The sequence below is a fragment of the Hippocampus comes genome, unplaced genomic scaffold (genome assembly GCF_001891065.2).
Source record: "Hippocampus comes isolate QL1 unplaced genomic scaffold, H_comes_QL1_v1.1 scaffold174, whole genome shotgun sequence".
In the NCBI taxonomy this organism is placed as follows: domain Eukaryota; kingdom Metazoa; phylum Chordata; class Actinopteri; order Syngnathiformes; family Syngnathidae; genus Hippocampus; species Hippocampus comes.
The window spans coordinates 1,411,457-1,428,894 of record NW_017805983.1 but is presented as its reverse complement, the minus strand read 5'-3'; the positions used below and the strand labels follow the sequence as shown (position 1 = coordinate 1,428,894).

Genomic DNA, 17,438 nt, shown 5'->3' with positions numbered 1-17,438 from the left:
ACATTGGTGAGTAAATGAATTTTATTTTACATTTCTTCTTGTCATTTTATTTTGTTAGTATTAAATTCATGGCAACGAAATAAAATGACAAAGATACAAAAATGTATCAAATAAATCTGCTCACCTGCAATTTATAATGGCGCATTGTAGTCACCTTCGTGCACGAAAGTTCGTTCAATCTCAGCTGTTCGTCAGTTATCGCATCGGCTCTCGATAGTACAGACGTATCTACTGCCGAATCTCCAATTCTAACATCTACCACCGAAGAAGTTAAGGTCGTGGTTCACCTGCAATTTATAATGGCGCATTGTAGTCACCTTCGTGCACGAAAGTTCGTTCAATCTCAGCTGTTAGTCAGTTATTAGTTAGTCAGTTATGTCAGTTATTTGCTGTTGTATCGCCGATTTTCAAAATGCGAATGATCTGTTTATTTTCAAAGAATAGTTTGTTTTGTTATTGTTTGGTTGGTGTCTTAAATGAAAATGCGACACTGCGCAATTTATTGGACAGACTTGTTGAAGATCACACAACGTAATTTGGGTGGCATTTTATTTCGTATTTTTAAATCATCTTTTTATTTTTGACTATCTGTAAATTTAGTTTCCTGCTCTTAATTGTGAATGCATACTTGATGGTTTTAAATGCTCCTGAAATTAAGTGCTGCTTGACGAGCCTATATTGTGTATGTATGTGACGTCACTGAAGGCCTAAGGTTGAAATGCACGGCCCGCCACTGGCAGGATTCCACAGAACAATTCAATACAATACATCTTTATTAATATAGCACTTTCACAACAGCTGCAGATGTAACAAAGAACATACATCCCATCCATCCCTCATCCATCCATTTTCTGAACCGCTTTATCCTCACAAGGGTCGTGGGCGTGCTGGTGCCTATCCCAGGTGTCTTCGGGCAGTAGGCGGGGGGACACCCTGAACCGGTTGCCAGCCAATCGCAGGGCACACAGAGATGATCAACCATCCACACTCACACCTAGGGACAGTTTAGAGTGTTCAATCAGCCTGCCATGCATGTTTTTGGAATGTGGGAGGAAACCGGAGTACCCGGAGAAAACCCACGCAGGCCTGGGGAGAACATGCAAACTCCACACAGGGAGGCCGGAGCTGGAATTGAACCCGGTACCTCTGCACTGTGAGGTCGACGCGCTAACCACTGGACCACCGGGCCGCCCGCTTTACAGAACAGTTCATATAAAATAGCAAAATATCACAAAACATAACATAAAATATGGACAGTCATACAATCGTAACTGTCGGTGCTATTCCGTCAAGACATAATACCTTAGAGCAGGGGTCCCCAACCTTTTTTGCCCCACGGACCGGTTTATGTCAGACAATATTTTCAGGGACCGGCATTTAAGGTGTGGCGGAAGTAATACAACAAAATAATATGGTATGAGCTGCATGAAAACTGTGGTGTTTTCGAAATATAATAATAAACACAAGGAGCGTCTAATCTGGCCGCAACACTCCAATCGCTATGGCAATGTTTAATGCCTTCAAAATACGATACAACGCAAATTCAAAGTGCATGAAAATGACGACTCACCACAGCACCGAGCTTGATTTTCTGCAACCAGACGGTCCCATCTCGGGGTAATAGGAGAGACAATGACACCGCAAGTGTGTGGTTTATGTCCAGTCTACTTCGTAATTTTGTTTTCGTCGCCGTTGCTGCATAATCCCCCCCCCCGCCTCACACAGGTAGGATGTCGGAAATAGCAAAAGTGCTATTGTGGCGATCTCAGAGTATTCAGACATAACTTTAATCCAGTTGTCTCGAACGTACTTTTAAGGCCGCCGTCATTTGCGATCTCCAGCAGTTTTTTTACTCATTTTGCGAGCTCCGGTGTTTGTTTTTAGCCTAATTGGTCGCGTTACGGAGAAACGTGGCTTGACGTGTGTCAAGCTGGACACAGACTGATGTAACGGAGAATCCGGTAAGTTTTCAAAATAAAACATCTTTCGTATTCCGAAATAAATAAAACGGAATTAAGGCAAGTTCTTTCTGTGCGGCCCGGTACCAAATGCCCGGCGGACCGGTACCGGTCCGCGGACCGGCGGTTGGGGACCCCTGCCTTAGAGGCGACGAGTCTTGAACGCAAACAATAGGACAAGGACTTCTTTGTATTTTCTATTTATTAAAGAAGAAAATTATACAAAAAAGGTTTTTCTTTGTTTGTTTGTCTGTCTGTTTGTTTGTTTGGACAAAAAACTATATCGCTTCAGGCGTGAGCTGGCCTTATCTGTCTCTCGTGTCCAGCTCCTCCTCCTTCTTCAAACTGTTGCCAGTCGCGTGATGTCACAACAATTAGTTCCATCAAAGAAATATTCAAACATACTACAGTATATTTGAAACAAATTGAATGTAACATATGCATAAAATAATAATGACAATTATTTCAACTTGGTGATAAAATATGCCAATTCAACTTATCAGTACTACACCACATATGGAACATGCCACGAAAATCATAAAAAATATTAAATTGGCACCTACAGTAACAATTATTCCTGCAGAACAACATAAAAAAAAAAAACAAACACTCCACCAGTTTCCAAGATTAGTGGAAGGGCCATTCCAAAAAAGTGGAGATTTGTTTTTACTGCTGTAACAGTTTGTCCTTGATGAAGTTGTGCCCCAAAGAGTCCACTGAAATATGAAAATGAAAGTCATTCTCCTGGCATGCAGAGTAAAGAAGGGCAATCAATGAGAGTGCATCTTCCATCACAGCCAAAAATAAGCCTCCCCAAATGACATTTGTGGTTCACAAAATCCCAAACCTGAAGTTGCTCTTCTGTGGTTGCTTTGGAGAGCAGCTGAATGCCGGTTATACAGTACAACGGTAGGTAGCTTGAAATATGAGTTAACTCAAAACAATTGGATCTCAAATCATCATTTCCCTCTGGAAACAATGGAAATGCCATTAATCCAGACCCACCCCCCCCTAAAAAAAAAAAAAAAAATTAAAAACGATACAAAAATGTTCTCAAGTTTATCTTAATGAGTCACTCTTATTTCAAGGCTCCGCTGTATATTACAGACCATGAGATATTCAAGTATCTCGTCAAAGTACCGGTATTTCAACACAAAGTGTTTCTACATGTGACAGCAGATATTTTAAACTAATAAGACGATCTGTCGGCCTCTGTCCGGGCCAAGCTGGCAACTGTTTATACCTGGAACACGGGTGCTGCTTATTTCTTTGTCAGGGAAGATTGCAGTTTTGCAACCTTGAGCCAGAGGCTGTTCTTCTTTCGCGGAGCAATGAGAGTGGACACACTGGCAAGCAAACAGCCTGTTTGGCAGCTCGACATCAGTTCAAACGTGACTTGTCCAATGTGTTTATTTTTTTAACACGTTTACTTTCCAATCCTTGAACAGACCTTTTGCCTCAGTTTTTCTAAGCTTGTTTTAGCAGATCAAAACAAACATATTAGCTTTCGCTTACAACTGTTTTCTAATGTAATTGTTCTCAGAAAGCAGATGTGTTATCAGCAGCGCTTCTTGATCAACCAAGGAGCTGCACATTCCACAGATGCGGTTGCTTTACTTTGTAAAACATCGGCAAATTAACACAGATCGTAAGATTCCACATTGTGTTGCCAATATTTACATTTGGTATTGTAAAGCTGCTTTTTGTTGGAGCCTTGCTAGCCGTCTGCCCAGGTTTCCTGTCTGCTACACTTTATCAACATCACGCAAGTTATTTTCTGGAGGCTGGACGTCATTCATGCCAAGTGACACATTTATCTGGAAAGCGGCATTATTTTTTGTAATACAGTACGGCGTGTCTATCACTGCATTCCGAAAAACAACTTTTTGAAATGAACCGCTTTCACAATGGCCATTGTTAAAAAAATATATATATATAAATTATATTTGCCCGTTATTAATGCCAAGCCACTACCAAAGCACTCTATTTGGCTGAAAGGTTTGTGAACCTGACTCCAATGTTAGTGCTTCATCAGTCGTGAACCTCACAAGTCAATGCTTTTTCCGCTTGAACTGGGTTGATGTAGTCCACTTTTCTAAACAGTGACAAAAGGGCACTACAGAAGGCTACCAATGAGTGTGTAACGTTTTGACGTGAAAGTGGCCCGGCCAAGGGTTTAGTCATATCACTGTGCTCTGTTCTTCCCCAGCGTCACAAGAAGCAAGCGCGCAGGGGCAAGCTGTGATCGTCTGCTTCCTCAAGGGAACATGTTTTTGATCAGTTCATGCTTCAGAAATTAGCGGTAGTGTATTTAGAGTCAAGGCAGTTTTGGGGTAATTGTGGCGAGTGCTGATTGAACTTGATATGAAATTAGGATCCACAGACGTTTGTCAGTTTAATTTATGCCAAGTGAAACTTCTGCCTCACAGCTCAACCACGTTTCTCATCATGACAATTAAAAGTGGGAGCCTTATGCCTTGGGAAGACGTTTGTTTGAATTATGTGCTGTATTCACTCAAAACAATTACATTTAAAATACTTGAAGCATTACAAAGTTTTGAGTCTCGAGAGCTTCCAATTTGTTTTAATTCATCAGTGCATTGAGAACGTGCAGAACCAATCAACAGGACGTGCATGATGGAACAAATCGCAACCACTTCCAGTGAATTGTTTTCAAATAATCACTTGCTGCTTCATCTCTGTCAACTGTGGGCTTGTGATCGTGAATTAAATATTGACATTAGATGGAGTCTTCCATAGATGACAGTACTGCCTTGAAATAAAAGTTTAATTCATTGTGTCACCAAGCTCGTCTCTCGAGACATCTTTCCCCATTGAGAACTGCAGCCTCCCCAAAACTCCCAACAAAAATGTGAATGTGTTTTGAAACGAGAAAAATAGCTTTGTTTAATATTGTGCTTTATAAATGTTGTAACAACATAATTAAATAGAACACAAAAGCAAAATTAAACACTTTTTACATTATGATTATTTTTGCAGCTCCCTCTGGTCTGCATAACTTGGCTACCGGTGGGTGATATAATAAAGTTATGAAAACACAAATGAGGAAGTGTCTCATAAATCCTGCAAGCAACTCTGTAAGGTAACGCAGTTTTGGCCGTTTTTGGCAGAGGTAAAAGAAGATATGCCCATGAGCATGTATTGTTATATTGTCTGTCTCCATGTGTTGATGCACCATGTGTGCGACCATCCGTGCTACTCATTAGCCCATCCATTGCATTGTAAATTGCGTGTTAGCATTAAGCTAGCGGAAAGCAAAGTGACATGGTTGTTTTAAATACACAATGTGCAATTCAATTTGATGTTTAGTTTGACAGTCAACCTTTTGGAATGAGTTACTGAGAAGACCGTTGAAACTTTGGTGGTGACGCGCTATAAAAAAATATATAACCGTAAAAAAAAAATGAACCGGGTGGATTTTCATTTTGTGATGTCATTCAATGGTTACAATCATAACATTATTTTCTCATGTGCCAAGAAGTGCAAAATAATCTGATTAAAATAGAGAATGAGGAATTTGGGGGAAATCACCTGAGCATGAAATAGTCGTTAATTAAAAGGATAATTTCATTTTAAAGCTGCGTTTCGACCGCTGAATGGAGATCACTGCTCATCTAAACTGGACTCCAGTGAGAAAGGAGAGATGGTGGATCAGTTGGGGAAGAGACAGAAAAAGATGAGTTTCCGTAGCAACCGGTTGGTGTGCATCATCTCGGTATGTGAAGACATGTACGCGTTACTGATTTAACAAGGCAGAATGTTCGCAGAGTGACTTGTAAAAATGTGTCTTCTGTGGTCTTTGTCATGCATTATTGGCGGTGTATAATAAAGGATGCACGTGCTCGAGGCGTATCATGTCTTACAGATCATAAATCCCCGTTTAATCTTTCGATTCATCATGATTTGCCTCGCCTCCCGTTAGATCCAATCAGCACGGCCTTCATTTACACATAAATTAACGCAGATTAATCATCAACTCTTAGCCAGAGGGGAGATTAGTTTCACGGGAAATCAGGTATCTTCTTTTTTTAATAAAAGGAAGACGGGAAGAGGCTTTGCACGTGAAGATCAACCACAGCTGGAATTTCTGCAAGAGAAAAAAAGCATCGGAAGGGATAATGGATGTGCAAAGAGGGAAAGTGAAGAGAAAGAGTGGAGAGAGGGCTGCAGATGGAGCGTTAAGAGCAACGCTTTTCCCTTTTCACGTGTCATGCTTCACCCACCTCCGTCCTTCCCTTCCTCCTCCCATCCTCATGTGCTTCTGACAGCCTCTGTGTGGGTGTGCTTGAGAGAAAGAGATGGATGGAAAAAGCTCTTATTTATGTAAAAGCTGAAGAGCTTCTCGGCTCAAGCACACAACCTGACCCGGGCTCTTGTCGTAACCCTTCATGCTGAGAGCAGGTCTTGTTTCAATGAACGAAAAAAATATTGATTTGCTATCTTCTCATCTATTACTATCACGCAACAATTCGACTTCCTGTTTACCAGGCTTATCTCCTTCCAGGCTGAAGAAAGATTTTGTTGATACCGGGCTTAGGTTAGGTCGAGATCATCTTAGTTTGTTTTTATTTAGTTTCGACCGTTGTTGTTTAATTGTTGGTTTTTGGTGGGGTTTATTTTATTTTTTAAAGTGCGTAGTTTTAGCTTCGTTTCTATTAGTTTTAATACAAGTTGAGACTTTTTTTATTCCATATTTCATTTTTGGTAATACATTTTTCAACGCATACATACAACCCAACAACAAAGGGTTTGAAGCCAATAGCATATACTGTACTGTAATCACATATTGTAAGATTTATTTTGGTGTAACCCATGAATTGTCGATGACTTTTATGCATTCTCAAAAAGAACAAAATCCCCATGTGTCAACCACAGGGCAAACGGCGCTGAAACTATTCAGAAGTGATGTAGAATTTTAGCGGTTGTACATTTCCAAAAATAATAAGTGTAGCACTCGGCTAACGTTAGCTTGTTTACAACGCTAATGCTAGCTTAGTGTTGCTAGCACCGCTGTTCTGTTGAATAAGGAGGGTGACTTGAGGCGACTTTCAAATCTTTCTAGCAGTTCAAGCACCGCAAACCCCCAATTCAACTCACAGTAAAACATAAAATGATGAAACATTATGCTTGAGCACTAATTTTTAAACTTTTAAATGAATGTTGGTGATCCACAAAACAGAATGCAAATAATCTTGACGGTTTATTGGTTGTCAGCTAATCTCCAAAACTGCGTGTAGGCAATTATTCCATTGTAAACAACCGCTGTGTGTAATTATCATTCCAACACAAGGAAATTAATCATCTCTCTCCTGGTGAGGATTGTGCAACACTGAGAATGTACGCATGCTCTCAAACCACCAGCTTTATTCATGAAACAACTCGTGTTGATACAATCTAGTCATGATGTCACATTGCAGATAATTTCAGCACTCTGATCTCCCGATGCAGCACGTTTGCTAAAAAAAGATGTGTGCAAGCAGAGTAAAGAAAGAGGTTTACTTTATCTATTTTCTGCTTGCTCCACATTTCTTTGAATGTAACAGTAATTCAGCTGCCCCGAAGACCTTGTTGCAAAACTGTTTTAACATCAAACACTTCACCAGTATGCTACCCGGAAATTCCCATGCCACAAAAGTGCATGGCGAGACAAAGGAGGCATTGGTGGAAAAATGAGAAATTTATGCTGAAATTGGCTAAAGGTTGGCGATGCTGTATTGAATTGAATGTTTTCATTGCCCTATTCCATCTGTTTACTCATGTTTCTTACTGTGAATCCAAATCCCAATGCAATATGAAATACTATTGCTAAGCTGCGCAATATTACACAACCAGTATAACTCAGAGCTTTATTTTATTTAAAAAAAAGAACAGGAGAAAAACTGCCTTCCCCTTTTTATTATCATCCCTTGTTTTGTACACCACAGCATATTTTGAAATATAAAGCAGTGGTTCTCACACTTTTTGCTCCAAGTACCAATAAGTATTATCTCTGTTATTATTTGTTTATTACCTCTTAGTTTTATCTCTCAAATACCAGCATCATGACCAAATTACAGTAGCTTTCCAAGCTTTCATCCAAAAAGAGGTAGCGACTGAAGGTTAAATTATTGTCAGCCACTGTAACATTGCACACAGTTTGGACAGCAAGACAATGCAAAAAATAGGAAAATCATGATTTAATTCACGTGTTTTGCATATAAGATAAATAAAAACTGGACCGGAATGAGTATTTAATAAAAGAGTCACTGAGTAAATGCAAATGTATCGGACTCCTAAGTTAAATACAACTGAAATGTACTGAAAAGTGTGCGGTACATGAAAGGTAAGCTTTAGTTTTTTTATAATCGCATGTTTTCATTTAGTTTGATATGGCATGGCACCTATGGTTATTTTTAACCACACACTGATCAAAATAAAAGTAGAATTTTTGTTTTGGAACTAGAATGTTGCTTAAATTCCAAATCAGAATCAGAATCATCTTTATTGGCCAAGTATGTAGAACACACAAAGAATTTGTCTCCGGTAGGATAGGCTACTCTAGTATTGCATTAACAAGCAACTACGATCAACAATGACATGACATACAGGTATCGAAAGACTTTCCCTCATGTAAGGGTACTGTAGTACCACCCAATGACAGCTATGCAACAATGAGCAGAGTCATCGAGCACAGTTAAAATGATCAGTGGTGCATCAGAGAATCGTTGCTTCTTTTTTTTTGGTTTGTTTTTGTACAATATTTAGGTTGTTCGACTTTCGCGTTAATGTAAAGGTACAAAAATGTGCAGTGCTTTATTATCTGAAGGTTCCCCTGTAAATGAAACGATCCGTTACGTTTTTATTTGATTTATTTAATTTTATTAATGCCGGGCTATGAATGAAGCACCAACCACGTCTGTGTTTAACCCATTTAATCCCAAATTTTTCCCAGACATTTAAAAGTCTAAAGTCAGGTGTCAATGGTAGCCCTTTTAAGTAATCAGTAATAAAAATTTTTAGAGCCCTGTAAATTAAATCATTGTTGTCCTTCACAAATGTGACCGGTGGGATTAAATGGGTTAAACCATCCTCCATTCTGATCTAGCAGCATTCGGAAATGTCAGGCCGTGGCCAGTCCGGCTGCCTTCCTGCACTCACTTATGTTTGATTAATGATAATAACTGCTTGGAGACACATGTGCAATCCTTTCACTCACTTCTTCGACCTTTGCAGGTAGCACAGTGATCCGCCAAACATGATAATGGCCACATCGAAGCCAGTCACCATGCTGTCAGCCTGCTTGAGTAAATGAATTAACACCCGCAGACATACTTTGAACGATAAAAGGTCGAAAGACTGCGGGAAACACTATTGCTTCTTCCACTAGCCAGGAGAGTGTCCACCATGTAACCTCCCAGCCGCCCTTTAATCAGAATCAGAATCATCTTTATTGGCCAAGTATGTAGAACACACAAGGAATTTGTCTCCGGTAGTACTGTACACACTGCACTAGTATCATCATAAACAAGGACATGACAAATAAGTATGGGAGGACATTCCGTAATGTAAGTGAACCGTTGTGCGGTGGTACCACCCAATGACAACTGTGAGACAATGTGCAAAGTATCAAGCTGAGCTAAAGTGATCAATGGTAGAATACAAATACTATAACAGTTATACAGTGGGTGCAGAAAATCACTGAACCATTTTAAAGTGACCGGTAGCAGTATTTGTAGTACAACAAGTGTGCAATTATGTAGATGTCCTTGAGCACTTTAAAGTGTCTGGTGCTGTGGAATATATCAGTGACAGTGGTTCAAGTGAGTACACAGCTGGAGCTACAATGATTATAACGGTAATGCTGTAAAAACTGTTAAAAATTATTATTTTCTGTTTTATAATGTAAGCGCTTAAGTAGTCTTCATTCCTCCATTTTGTTTCTTAATCCTCATGCGCACCCCAGAGGAGTTGTGCAAGCATGTGTGTGCGCAGCCCATGTCTGTGTGCATTATCAAGGTCACCACGAGAGAGTCTCATCCTGTCTCATCTTGGGAGTGACCCACCTTTCTCTCAACGCACATCTTCTGAACTCGACTCACTTGATCAGCACGGACTGACTGTTACCAATACCCGAAAAATGTCATCCTTTATTTCAACAACAAACGGCTCTCATGTAGCACCAATCAGCTCATAATTCCTTTATGAGGATTAAATTCTTACTGCGTCTTATTTGGATCAGGACTAACAAGAAATTAATTGAAGGGGGTTGACCCGGTAGGAATTATGCTCTGCGGTTCAGCTGGCAGAACAGAAAAAAGCTCTGAGTGGGTGACAATACTGCCGATATAATTGGGAACATAACACGCTCAAGTTGGCCGCCTGCATTACTTACATGCTATCATCAGTCGCTGGAAGGACTTATTTATTTATTGACATATTTTATCCTAGGAGCCCGTACAGATAAGTCACACGTGCACTCACGCACGCACGCACGCACGCACGCACGCACGCACACACACACACACACACACACACACACACACACACACACACACACGCTAATTGCTGGAGTTGTGTTCCTGAAATGCAAAATAGGGTTCTCTTACCTCCAGCTGTACGAAATTTCACAAGGAGCTGAAATTATGTAATTAAAGGGTGACACATTCACCCCCCCCCCCCGATCACCCTCCCACTGTGTGTGGGATGGCCTGAAATAGAATTGCAGGCTTTCAACAAGCAAGCCGCTCTCGAACATCGCTTGCACAAGCCCGCATGCTTTTGAGGGGGAAATGGATGGCTCCTGGGCCCATGAGCCTCCTCGCTTGGTGGGGATTTCATCAGATCACTTGACAGGCGTGATCAGGTGTAATGGCAGGCGAGGTGTTGTCGCAGTGACAGCACAAAGTCGCACAAAGCAACCTGGAGGGGAGACGGTGCTCATGACCTGTATGGGGCGGGTTAGCAGTGCACACGCTCCCTTGACTGCCATTCACGCACAGAGACAAATCCTCTTCTGTGAAGACATTTACATGTTTTGCTTGAGGGTACACGAGGCTGTTATCATTGTGTGTGTGTGTGTGTGTGTGTGTGTGTGTGTGTGTGTGTGTGTGTGTGTGTGTGTGTGCGTGCGTGCGCGTGCATGTTTTCGTGGGAGTGTGCATTTGTGAGAAAGAGGACAGAAGAGAAAGAGTCTGTTGCTATGCATTTTTACAAGTCCTCCCACTGGTCACAGAAAACACATCATGGCAGCGAAGAGGACTGGAGCACATGCTATTGCGCACAACATTTTGACACAAAAAAAGCATTTGGAGGCTTGAAAGTCGGAATTCTTTCAATCACTTTGTTCCTTTACTTTGCCGAATTCCTGATATGAATCATGGAAATGCTACTGCAGTGTTGTGTTGATAACGAGAACGGGCCTTCTTTAAAGCTCAACGATGGAATGTTTTCTTGGCATCATGGTGGGTTTTGCAAATGGACAGCAGGAATATGGAACACTTTGGAGAAATACTAAAATATATGATAACAGCATTCTGATTCATTTCAAGGAGTTATTTAAAGAGGTCTATACTGGGCGTGTGCTTATGCAAGATGCTTTAAGGGCCAATCTGTGGGACGCCATGCATGTGTGCGTCGGGAACGATTGGTCCCTGTTCATCTGGGAGGTCCGAGTTGCAAAGTCGGAAAAAAAGGACCCTGAGATCACTGACCGCCTTCAATGTACGTCACGTGACAATGGCAACCCCCATGGAGAAACAGACCGTGAATGGCAAAACATCATTTACAGGATCATAAACATCTAGCTTTGTTTAATTATTATTACATTAATTTAGTTTTTCCAAATAACTTTCTGTTAAATATTTTTTTTCTACTAACTGTGTTTAGAGAGGCCATTATCTCTCCGCATTGCGTTATTTGGTAGAATGAATGGAATGCTTTGAAAAGAAGATATTCCATACATCCATCTTCTAAACCGCTTTTTCCTCACGAGGGCCGCGGGACGTGCTGGAGCCTATCCCAGCTGTCATTGGGCAGTTGGCGGGGTACACCCTCAACTGGATGCCAGGTCATCGCAGGAACAACCATTAGCGCTCACAATCACACCTCGGGACAATTTAGAGTGACCATTCCATTAACCTGCTATGCATGTTTTTGGAATGTGGGAGGAAACTGGAGTACCCGGAGAAAACCCACGCAGGCACGGGGAGAACATGCAAACTCCACACAGGGAGGCCGGAGCCGGAATCGAACCCTGCACCTCTGCGTTGTGAGGTGGACGTGCTAACCAGTCGACCATCGTGCCGAACATAAGATATTCCTTGATTTGTATATTTTAAGGAAACTATGAAGAATGTTTAGTGTGGTGGTCATGAGGACATGTAAGCTACTATAGCATGTTCACAGTTTGCTAATCAAATGCATGGGTTCGTCTCCTACACTTGGCAACAATCGGATCAGGGGGGTTACTTCAGCTCCGTTGGTTGTCTTCAGGGTGTCAACAGCATCGGTGAGCGCTGTCAATTTGTTTGTCGGTGTCCTGCACATTAATCTGATGTTGTATTTAAGAAGTACAATGGAAGTGATTCATTTCAAGTACCTTGAACAACACATTCTATTTGTCCCTGCACCATTTTTGTCCCTGCAGAATTTTTATACATTGTGATACTGTTTTTCCAGCTACATTTAATTTGATTAAAACCAATTTAAATTAGTAGAAAGGGTTCTGTCAGTCGTCATCTGTACCTGTGGGTAAAAAACAAAAAACAAAAAAGGACATTTTGCTTCTCTCACAGAAGCTTCGTCAGCGGTAGACAACCCTGAAATCTCCGTGAAGACTCCGGGAAATTGCTCTGCGCTAAAAGGCTGAGCGTGGCCTATTTGAGGACTGGGTGGGGATGGTTAGTCACACCCCTATGGTGAAGAGGCCCATTGATTTCTAAATTCCCTATCATTGGGTCTTGATTAGGCCTATTGTTTGGGCTAGGGCTGAATAGCTACTTTCAGTTAGCCTGATCAGCATGTCTATGTCCCTTGGTGGTCAACAAGTTATTGTAAATAGGAGACAGGTTAAATCTGATACCTCCTTCACGGTTCAGAGAGGGTGAAAATTTTTTAACAAAAATCGCTTCCTTTACTCCCCTTTCAAACCATCTCTTTTCTGTTCCTAGGATTTTTACTTGTTCATCTTCAATTGTGTGGTTTGTTTCTTTTAAGTGTGCGTATACTGCACTTTTGTTCTCATTGTTTTTCCATTTGTGTTGATAAAGTCTTTTCTTGAGTGTTTGTTTGGTTTCTCCGATGTAATGTTCCTTGCACTCACTTTCTTGGCAACGGATGGAATAAATCAGATTGCATTTTTGGGTGTTAGGAACCCGGTCTTTGGGGTGTACTAGTTTTTGTCTCAATGAGTTTATCGGTTTAAAATAAACAGGAACAGGAATAAACAGGAACCGATAAACACATTGAGACAAAAACTAGTACACCCCAAAGACCAGGTTCCCAACACCCAAAAATGCAATCTGATTCATTCCATCCGTTGCCAAGAAAGTGAGTGCAAGAAACATTACATCGGAGAAACCAAACAAACACTCAAGAAAATACTTTATTAACAACAAATGGAAAAACAATGACCACCATGCGCCCGCCCCCCCCCCCTCAAAATAATAATAATCTCTGAACGGTTCAAAGTCCCTGAAAGAAATGCGAATGCCAGTCGGGCTCTGGGCTCTGCCTTGAGTCAAGTAGCGGAGCCCAGAGTTCAAACAAACATAGTGAAGCAGCATTTAGCTGTTATGCTGCCAACAGAAGTGCCGTCAACTCCAAGTGTAAACCCTTTTAAATCCATGTTAAAATTATGCTTCCCCCCGCCCCCATCCCCTCCACCTCCCATCTATTTGCAAGCGTATGAGAATACTGCCAAAATGGTTATTCCTTGAAATGTTACAAAAAATCATTTGGGTGTTATAACCGGCAGAAAGCCGAGAACACATAAACACGTTTTGACCTTTTAACTCCACGACAATGAGAAGTTTCTTAATGGTGGTTTCGTAATGTGATGAGAGATGCGGATACAACACACTTCACAGTGACCTTTAACCTGAGACTTCTTTTTTTTTTTTTATTGGACAATAAGAACCTGTAGCTTTGGAGTCTCGTAATTTATAATGAGTATCAGGCGTAGAGACGCTTTTCCTTATTTGCCTTGAAATGTGGTATTTCGAAATGTTCAGTCGAAGAACGGCTGACGTGCTTCTTGAAGTGGCTCGTTTGATCTCGAAGGATATTAAAAAGCTCAGCGAGGGGTTGCGTTTGGGCAATAACTAAAGGTGACAAGGCGGCATCTGGATCTTGATAAGCTTCTCTACCAATTACATTTGAAGCAAATCTTGGTGAAAATGACTCATTTAGCTCACGCAGGAAGTCACGGGAGTGTGTGAAATGGAAACGCTCAGAGACTCGTTCAAGGCCGTCTCTCACACACACACACACACACACCAAACCCTGAAATGATATGATTGTGGGCGCAAATAAATTTAAAATGTGATTGAGTAAACAGATGTACGTTCCCATAACACATGGAATGGGACAAGCACACACTATGGAATGAGTATTGAGTCTTTCTTTCCATCACTCGTCTTCAGCCTTATCTAGTGGGTCAGCCGAAAAGGTTCAATTCTGCCGCCTCTTTTCACTGTAAATTGCAAGTTCGTGATCATCCTTAAATCCTCTGATCAAAGGGTTGGTTCCATCATGCTGACGGATAGTCGCCACTTCCGCCACAAGGCCAAGTGGATGTTGCTGTAAGCTCAGTAGGCGGGGAGTAAAACACAAAGCAGCGAATATGGAGAAATCTTGAAAGCTGAGGTTTGTGGTCGGGGGCGGGGGGCTTTCTTGGAAGGGGTATAATCTCAGAAAGGAAAAAAAATGCTTTTCTATTTGTCTATCTATATTCTTTCGTAGAAAGGGTTCTGTCAGTCGTCATCTGTACCTGTGGGTAAAAAACAAAAACAAAAAAGCAAAAAAGGACGTTTCGCTTCTCTCACAGAAGCTTCGTCAGCGGTAGACAACCCTGAAATCTCCGTGAAGACTCCGGGAAATTGCTCTGCGCTAAAAGGCTGAGCGTGGCCTATTTGAGGACTGGGTGGGGATGGTTAGTCACACCCCTATGGTGAAGAGGCCCATTGATTTCTAAATTCCCTATCATTGGGTCTTGATTAGGCCTATTGTTTGGGCTAGGGCTGAATAGCTACTTTCAGTTAGCCTGATCAGCATGTCTATGTCCCTTGGTGGTCAACAAGTTATTGTAAATAGGAGACAGGTTAAATCTGATACCTCCTTCACGGTTCAGAGAGGGTGAAAATTTTTTAACAAAAATCGCTTCCTTTACTCCCCTTTCAAACCATCTCTTTTCTGTTCCTAGGATTTTTACTTGTTCATCTTCAATTGTGTGGCTTGTTTCTTTTAAGTGTGCGTATACTGCACTTTTGTTATCATTGTTTTTCCATTTGTGTTGATAAAGTCTTTTCTTGAGTGTTTGTTTGGTTTCTCCGATGTAATGTTCCTTGCACTCACTTTCTTGGCAACGGATGGAATAAATCAGATTGCATTTTTGGGTGTTGGGAACCCGGTCTTTGGGGTGTACTAGTTTTTGTCTCAATGTGTTTATCGGTTTAAAATTTTAAACCGATACCGATAAATTTTAAAATTTTAAAATTTTAAACCGATACCGATAAATTTTAAAATTTTAAAACTCTGGACTCAACTCTTTAGGTTTATTTGGAGAGCGCTAAAAGAAGCAAATGCCACAGAATCTATGGAATGTCACTTACGTCTGTCACTTTAAAAAAGGTTTTTGTTTGATTTGTTCAGCGGTTTTCCCCGATGTAAAAGATTTGCCTTAGATAAATAACTTCAATGAAGGTTGGAAATGACTGACTTAGACCAACATGATATATACTGTCATAAACGCCTTTTATCTGTGACGCCATGTCTGAACTTCATCTGGCCGAAAGCTACGACACACGGCAGCAGGACATCAAGCTGCAGATGTGTTTTGCCATCTCGGCGGCTCGAGATGTGGATGTGCACCAGATGGCTGACATTTTCACATGCTTCACTGTAGTGTAAAACAAAACTACTTCAACTAAAGGGAGTCCCCCCGCTCAAAAAAAAGTCATTTTTAGCTTCCCAGAAAGGTTAAAATACTAATGATAATGAATTTGGTTGAGACCCAAAATGAAAATGAGCAAAGAGCCACTCTGGGTATGATTCATTCCACTCCCTCTGAAAAAAAACAAGCTCTTTTGTGCTCCAGAGTAATCAAGTGACTCACATTAGTTGTTCCAACATGAACAAAGGCAAAAAGTTGACTGTGACAAGACGAAAACAGACAATGGTGGGACAAAGGGCGCAGATGGAAAAAAAAGCTCAAGCCAGACAAAGACCCTGATGCGATCCGACCTTTTTGCAATGAATTGACTGGGTTGCCGTGTCGGTTATCTCACCGAAATTCCAAAACATTTACACCAGAATAATTGAGAGTACAATGACGAACGGAATATCGACCTACTGAGGCGATCATCTGAGGAGACGGCCAATACCTCTAAAGGAGTGTTTTTCACTGACCTGTGAGCAGCGGACCACGATGATATCCGCTCATTTGCAGATAAGCGCTGCTTTCAGTTCAGAAAATAAATATGTAAAGAAAGAGAGGAGGGATTTTGCCGAAACAAAGGACAGAAAGTGAGACGCAAGTTCTACCTGTATCTCAGATGAAGCAGATGAACTGACAACATTAGAAGTGAAGAGAACAAAGGGTCCACAAGGAGAAAGTTTTCATTCACGACCGAACTGCAGATTTGAAGGCAGTCATCCTTGAAGCTTTTGAATATGAGAGTAGCCTCGCAAACCGGCGTCTGTCTGGAGCCAAAAAAGAAAGACGCTTCGACAGGTTGTAATTACCCCCCCCCCCCCCCCACGACTCCCCCGCCCCTCCATTTTCAATTCGCCTTGTATCAAAAATCAATTAAAATATGTCTCTACATTCTGAGAACTACTGAAAAAGGATTGATACGTCCCCAAATCAACTAATGTCGGAAAATAAAACGACTGAGTATTAAATGCATTTCCCACGTTGATTAATCTCCAACTTATTTGGAATTCCCAGTGAAGTCCTCATCTGAAATAGGTTACATCTTCTCTTATCTTCTGAAGTCTCGCCTACTTTGCAACTGAATCGCTACTGTACAGAGAGTCATTTTCTTGCCGCCGCCGCCGCCCCCAGGAACAGGATGCATTTATCAAAATGGTGGGACACAATCAGATCAGTGGCGGTTCTAGATCAGTTTCACTGAGGGGGCCGGGCTGGGGCCGGGGGTTTTGATGGAGGGGCACATTCAACCCAGGGCTAAAAAGACAAATTCGAAATATTATTTGACTTTTTATTTCATCAAGCTTTGAAAGCATTGTAGTCATAACATT

At 41.3% G+C, this 17,438-nt stretch overlaps 1 protein-coding gene across 4 annotated transcripts in view; it reads right to left on the bottom strand.

The window, feature by feature from the left end:
- The window catches only part of LOC109528718 (prickle-like protein 2), a 38,010-nt gene that overhangs the window by 11,330 nt on the left and 9,242 nt on the right, over window positions 1-17,438 (bottom strand). For 2 of the 4 annotated variants that reach the window (XM_019891654.1, XM_019891653.1), the window contains exon 2: window positions 6,203-6,263. The exons of the other annotated variants lie outside the window; for them this stretch is intronic. The gene's annotated coding sequence lies outside the window, so the exon portion shown is untranslated. The remainder of the gene's footprint in view (window positions 1-6,202; window positions 6,264-17,438) is intronic. 4 annotated transcript variants of the gene reach the window in all.